The following is an 8,006-nucleotide window of genomic DNA, read 5'->3' as shown; positions in this document are numbered from 1 at the left end:
CGACTTATAAAGGAACCGGCCAGGCGGATTCCTGGCCGAACACGGCCCATAGTGGGTTTCGTTTTTTTAATAAATACGCGCAGAAAAACAAACAAAAGAAATATTAAACGAACTCCAAAAATCCCTAAATAAGTTTTCCCCGATTTCTAAAATCATTCCGGACAAGATGAACATTTATTTGGGGCCGAAATGCAATTTTGAAAAACGCGCATTTTTCCTATCCAAATAAAATAGCGAAAAACTCCAAAATAAAATCTTGTTTGATTTTTTTATTAAATCCTCATTATTCCTTTATTTGGGAAAGTCATTTTATTCCCTCTCTCATATTTTTATAATTGGAATAATTGAAGATAAAATAAATCAAATCAAATGATCCTATTTTCAAATTTTGAGAAAACCCAAATTTGAAAATAACGAAATCCCCAACTCTCTCCCGTGGGTCCTTGAGTTGCGTAGAATTTCTACGATCTAGCCAAAATGCAATAAAATATGATATGCAATGATGATCTAATGTATAACATTCCAAATTGAAAATTTGGGATGTTACAAACCTACCCCCTTAAGAGGAATCTCGCCCTCGAGATTCGGGTTGGCTAGAAAATAGGTGAGAGTGGTCCTTCCGTAGATCTTCCTCTCGCTCCCAGGTGGCTTCATCTTCGGTATGGTGACTTCACTGAACTTTGCAAAACTTGATAACCTTGCTGCGGGTGACTCGGCTGGCATACTCAAGAATCTTGACTGGTTTTTCCTCATAAGTCAAATCACTATCCAACTGAATCGCCTCCAGTGGCACTGTATCTCTCAACGGTATATCAGCCATCTCTGCGTGGCACTTCTTCAACTGAGAAACATGGAACACATCGTGAACTCCCGACAATCCTTCGGGCAATTCCAACTTGTAAGCAACTTCCCCCATACGCTCCAAAACGTTGTATGGTCCTACAAAACGTGGCGCTAACTTTCCCTTAACTCCAAAGCGCTTTACTCCTCAAAGTGGTGATACTCGAAGATAAACTCTGTCTCCGACTTCGTAAACTGTTTCCTTATGTTTTGAATCCGCATAGCTCTTCTGCCTGGATTGGGCTACCTTGAGTCTATCGCGAAAAAACTTCACCTTCCCTTCCGATTCTTTAATCAGGTCTGGTCCAAACAGTTGGCGGTCTCCAACTTTGTCCCATAACAATGGTGTTCTACACCTCCTTCCGTACAAAGCTTTGAAAGGGGCCATCTTCAAACTGGATTGGTAACTGTTGTTGTAAGAAAACTCTGCATACGGCAAATTGTCGTCCCAACTACATCCATAATGAAGCGCACAAGCTCTCAGCATGTCCTCCAAAATCTGATTGACTCTCTCGGTCTGCCCGTCTGTCTGTGGGTGAAAGGCTGTATTGAACTCTAGCCTGGTACCCAAAGTTTCATGTAACTGATTCCAAAACTTTGAAGTAAACTGGGTTCCTCTATCTAATACAATGGTCCTCGGAACTCCATGCAGACATACGATCCTAGTCATGTATATCTTTGCCAACTTAGCACTGGTGTAAGTGGTCTTCACTGGGATGAAATGAGCTACCTTCATCAAACGATCGACTACAACCCATATCGAGTCATAGCCTGAACGAGTCCTGGGCAATCCCATGATAAAATCCATGCCTAGTTTATCCCACTTCCATTCGGGTATCGGCAATGGCTGTAGCAATCCTGCTGGCTTCTGATGCTCTGCCTTCACTCTCTGACATACATCACAAACTGCTACATACTCCGCAATATCCTTCTTCATTCCGGTCCACCAGAAAGTATCCTTCAAATCCAAATACATCTTGGTATTTCCTGGGTGAATCGACTACGGCGAATCATGGGCCTCTTGCAAGATCAACTTCTTGATCTCCGGATCATTTGGCACATAAACGTGGTCCTCAAACCATAAGGTATCCTGCTCATCCTCACGAAATCCCTTGGATTTTCCTTTACTCATCCTTTTCTTTATCTCGTCAATCTCCTTGTCTGTCTTCTGAGCTTCTTTGATCTTTTCCATCAAGGTAGACTGAATCTCCAATGTTGCTACATAGCCTCTCAGAACTATTTCCAAACGTAGTTCACGAAGATCCTCGGCTAACTTCTCGGGTAATTCTCCGATCATGAGTGTGTTGACATGACTTTTGCGGCTCAACGCATCGGCTACTATGTTAGCCTTTCCGAGGTGATAATGCAATCTCATATCATAATCTTTTATGAGTTCCAACCATCTCCTCTGCCTGAGATTCAACTCCTTTTGCGTGAAAATGTACGTCAAACTCTTGTGATCCGTGTACACCTCACTGTGATTTCTGATGAGAAAATGTCTCCATGTCTTCAACTCATGCACTACGGCTGCTAACTCCAAATCATGCGTGGCATAATTCTTCTCATGGGGTTTAAGTTGTCGTGAAGCATATGAAACAACTCTTCCCTCCTGCATTAGCACTGCTCCAAGTCCTCGACGTGAAGCGTCGCAATATACTTCATAATCCTTGCGTTGATCTGGCAGAATCAACACTGGTGATGTAACCAAACGTTTCTTCAACTCTTGGAAACTAGCTTCACATTCCTCAGTCTAATTGAACTTGGTGTCCTTCTTCAACAGCTCTGTCATGGGCTTAGCAATCCTCGAGAAATTCTCAATGAACCTCCGGTAGTATCCTGCAAGTCCAAGAAAACTCTGGATCTCTCCAACTGATGTGGGGGATTCCCAATTTGTCACAGTGACAACCTTGGTGGGCTCTACTGCTATTCCTTCTCCGGATATAACGTGTCCAAGGAATCCAACTTCCTTCAACCAAAACTCACATTTGCTGAACTTGGCGTATAACCGATGTTCTCTGAGCTTCTCAAGTACCAAACGCAAATGCTCCTTATGTTCCTCTTCATTCTTTGAGTAAACCAAAATATCATCAATGAATACTACGACGAACTTATCCAGAAACTCCATAAACACTTTGTTCATCAGGTTCATGAAATAGGCAGGTGTGTTAGTCAGACCAAATGACATAACGGTATACTCGTACAGCCCATACCTGGTGGTAAAAGTCGTCTTAGGTATATCCTGCTCTCGAATCTTCAACTGATGGTATCCTGATCGTAGATCGATCTTGGAATATACCTTAGCTCCTTGTAATCGGTCAAACAGATCATTGATCATCGGCAATGGGTACTTATTTTTGATGGTCGCTTCATTCAATCCTCGATAATCAACAACCATCCTTAACGATCCATCCTTCTTCTCCACTAGAAGCACTGGCGATCCCCAAGGTGAAGAACTTGGGCGAATATAGCCTTTATCCAGTAACTCCTTAATCTGCTTCTTAATTTCCTCTAAATCCATTGCGGGCATCCTGTACGGTCTCTTTGATATTGGCCCTGTGCCTGGAAAAAGCTCAATCAAAAACTCAATGTCTCTATCCGGTGGCATGCCTGGCAACTCCTCTGGAAATACATCCGGGTAATCCTTCACCACTGGTACTTCCTCCTGTACAGCTCCTGATAAGGAATTTACTTGAGTCCTGTTCGGCACATGCCGGGATACATACTTAATTCTTCTTCCTTCTGGGGTGGTAAGTGAAATCGTTTTACTGGCGCAATCGATGTTTCCTCCGTACATCGATAGCCAATCCATAGCCAAAATTACGTCCAAACCTTGCGCCTCCAAGATTATCAAGTCTGAGGGGAAAACATGCCTACCTATGGACAATGGCATCTGGAAACATCCTTGGCTTGCCATATACTCTGCTCCTGGTGAACTCACTAACATAGGTGTTCTAAGAACTTTGGTGGGTAGTTTATACTTATCCACGAATCCCCTTGATATGTATGAATGCGATGCACCAGTATCAAAAATAACGAGTGTAGTAAATGACTTAACCAAAAACTTACCTATTACTGCATCAGGCTGTGCTTCAACCTCCTCCACGTAAATGTGGTTCACATGTTCTTCATTGAAAGGGTTAGGCTTCTTCTCAGAGCTTCCATTGCCATTTCCATTTTTAGCTTTGGGACATTCATTAGCATAATGTCTAGTTTTCTGGCACTTGTAGCAAGTGACTTGGTTCAGATCTCTCTTAACTGGGGTAGATGGGTTATTACGGTTCTGTCCGTTGCTTCCTCCATTCCCATTACCATTCTTGGGTCCACTATGGTTGTGCGAACCTCCTGCTCCATGGGTATTCTGAAAAGGTCCTCCCGAATTTGGGGTCAAACGTGGCTTCTGATGAGCTCCAGAATTGTACTTCCCTTGTCCATACTTCCTCTTGCGGCTTTGAATCTGCTGCTGCTTCCCTTCAATCATGAGAGCTCTATCTACCAACTCCTGGTAGTTGTTGAAGGTTGCTACCATCAACTGCATACTCAGCTCATCATTCAGTCCTTCCAAAAACTTCTCCTGCTTGGCTGCATCTGTAGCAACGCCATCTGGAGCATAACGTGCTAACTTACTAAAGTCCTCCACATACTGGCCTACGGTGCGTCCTCCTTGGCGTAGGTTGCGAAACTCACGCTTCTTCATAGCCATAGCTCCTGCTGAAACATGGGAAGTACGGAAAGCTTGCTGAAACTGGTCCCATGTGACAGTGTCAATAGGGTGTGTGGCTGTGTAATTCTCCCACCATGATGCTGCGAGTCCATCAAGCTGATGTGCGGCAAAACGCACTCTCTCCGCATCTGTGCATCCTGTAGTGGTCAACTCCCTTCCAACTTTGCGGAGCCAATAATCTGCAACAATCGGCTCGGTGCTACTGGAAAACACCGGTGGATTCAGTCTCAAGAAACGGGTTAAGTGATCAACAGGTGGTGGTGGTGGGTTGTTGTTGTTGTTGTTGTTGTTGATGCCTTGGTTCCGTACTAACACTTGCATCAGGGCATTCTGCTGCTGAATCAACTAAGTGATCTCCGGTGGGAAAACAAATCCGGTGTCGCGTCTCGGAGGCATCTGATAGGTTTAGAAAAGATGAGAATTTAGAATAGAATGAGGTCTAGAGAGAAAACACTACCCATATGCTCATGAGACAAACACAATCAATATCACTCAATCAATTCAACCAAGGCATACAATCGATCTAACTATCGTTACAAAGTGCTCGGACTATACTATATACATGGGGGAATACTACTACTGATTACGGTGGTCTACTAGAAATTTTGATCGGTCGAAGACTCCATGATATCTGCTCCAGCTTCATCAACAAAATCATCTTCACTGGGGTCCGAGTCGGTGTCGTCGATGATGATGTAGTTATCCGGGCAAGCGCAATCATCGTCTTCTCCTCCTGGTGTTGGGTCTCCCATGAATACTCCGATCTTCTTTTCCAGGTCGTCATTCTTCTCCAACAGAGTGGCGATCTCCTCCTCATATCCATCGCGCGTAGACTTGAGTTCTTCCTCCAACTCCGTGATCTTGGTCAATGCCTTCTTCAGATCTATCATGCCTATGCACATTTGGTTCTCCCGGCGACGAATGTGTTGGTTTTGCTCCTGGATGAAAGATGCAATTGATCTATCCTTCTTGGTGCTGATCATCTCCCATTGCTCATCTCGGCGCCCACAAATCTGATAAATAGTATCCTTAAGCTCCCTGTGGTAGACTTCTCCAATGCGTCCCATAGTGATCTGGGCTGCCATGCTCTTCCCAAACTCCAGGTTGGTGCATCAAAGGAAAACTCTATAGGCTCAGTGCCTGGCATGAACGTCCTTCCTGGAACTTGAACTTGAGTCATCCAACGCTCTTCTTCTGGTAGTGTGGCATTGTAAGTTCCGGCGAAGCTTGGAATTCCGATGTTCAGGTATCTAGTGACTTCCTTCAAGTGTCGTCCAAAAGGTGTATCTTCATCCGGTTGCATGAACTTGTTCCTTGCATCCGCCATTCCTAAAAGAGTAGAAAATGGAGAGGAGTCAGAAATGAGAAGAGAGTAGTGTTCTAGGGTTTAAGCTTAGTGGTCGTGTCCTACAGTCAGCGTGTGCTCTGATACCACCTTGTAGCGACCAGGCCTCAAACAGTCTGATCTACCGTGCATCAGTGTCATCCCTGGATCAGTAATGCTGACACGCACAGTACTTGGAGGATTTATAACAGAGTAGCAATCACACACTTATTACATCAAGTATCTCAAGAGAGAAATAAGTATGATAAATATGGATTAAGGCCATCTAAATCGATAACAGCGGAAGACTTGGAAGATAAGTGCGTCCATCAACTCCAACGGCATCACTGAGTATAAGACCACGACCTAAGGCACCTTACTCGTCGTCTGAAAAGTCTGCAACATGAAACGTTGCAGCCCGAAAACGGGCCAGCACATGGAATATGCTGGCAAAATAACACATAGAGAGTAATGAACAGAATAAAGCTATACTACATGCATATTTGGCTGGTGTTAAGCTCTATGGTTACATTTTTGCGAAAAGCCAATTTTTCCCTACTGCAAAGGAATAAATTTTATTATCATGGTGGTTGTTAAACATTGAGAATGGTTGAAAGCATCTCAATCCCAATTAAGTATCATCCTTAACCCAACAAAATTAATTTGAGTAACATGATGAGATTCACATGATAATCCAAGTACTAGATACTCAAGATGTCCATAACCGGGGACACGGCTAATCATGATTAGTTTATACACTCTGTAGAGGTTTGTGCACTTTTCCCCACTAGACTCGATCTCCTCCGTTGGATTACTCGCACTACATGGTGTTTGAGTGACGGATGACCGAGACATAGTCTTTTAGAAGTGTTTGCACCTTACGATCGGGTAGACAGTTACACCTACTTTCCCCTACATCTGCTAGTCTACCACTGTAAGAGTTCACACAACTTATTCAACTATGCTAGAGCCCATAATAGCTTGTGGCTGCACACGGAAGTTTCTACCATGAATAATCTCATGATCCCTTTGAGCCTGGGTGGCGGTCCAAAAGAAAACAGGCAATCACTGGAATACCCAGGTGCCTCAATCCACCCAGATGTGTGTTTAAGTTGCCACCTTAAGTAAACCATTAAATTAACAATCTCACATCTGTCATGGATACACTCACCCAATCCACGTCTACTAGCATAGCATAGCAATATGAGCAAACGTAGAAGTAACTCCCAAGGGTTTGATAACAAAACAGGTAATAGGTACTACCTCATCGACTTCCCAATACCAACAATTTAATTAGATCCTAATCAGGCAATGTTTGAGGATTGGTCTAATGCAATAAAACTGGGTAGTAAAGAGGTATGATCAAAGTGTTACTTGCCTTGCTGATGATCCGTGAAACCTAGAGATTCGAAGTAGCAAGCGGCGCACTACGGGTACTCTATCGCAAACAAACAAGCATACAGTAAGCTCTCAATTAATGCACAGGTAAAACTCAAATAAAAGATCTACCAGAAAGTTCAACTTAAGAACTCCGGTTTGCAAAAAGAATCAAATCAAACGAAGCAACGAAAGTCAAACGGCGAAAGAAACAAGCTTTGTTTACTAATCTGGATCTAAGTCAAACTTTATAGTAGAAAAAACATGTTTGAGTTGGTTAAACGGAAAGAGAATTTCGAGACGAAACTCTAGGTGCTTGAATCGCCTGATTCCGATAAACGAGCGAAAAGATATACTAGAACGAAAATCGGATCAGAAATCGCAATCTGGAATAATCGCGGAAAATCCAAGAAAAAGAAAAACTGACGAACAGTTTACCGAACGAACGTTCGTTAACTATAACTAAATGATGAACACGTTCGTTAAAACGAACGAACGAGCGAACGCTCGCTAATTAACTAAACGGAGAAAAAAAGAAAAAAATAAACCGATCTAACAAAATAAAAACAACCGCAGTTTTTTTATTTAAAAAAATCGGGCGGTTTTCTAGAGAAAACCGCCGGCGGCGGCGACAACTCCGGCGGCTACCTCGGCGAGGGGCGGCGGCTCCGACGGGGTCGGCTGGCGGCGGCGGGACGACGGGCGGCGGGGTCGGGCGTCGGGACGGGCGGCGGTGGCAACGCC

The sequence above is a fragment of the Triticum aestivum genome, chromosome 2D (genome assembly GCF_018294505.1).
Source record: "Triticum aestivum cultivar Chinese Spring chromosome 2D, IWGSC CS RefSeq v2.1, whole genome shotgun sequence".
In the NCBI taxonomy this organism is placed as follows: Eukaryota; Viridiplantae; Streptophyta; class Magnoliopsida; order Poales; family Poaceae; genus Triticum; species Triticum aestivum.
This window is presented reverse-complemented; position numbering follows the sequence as displayed.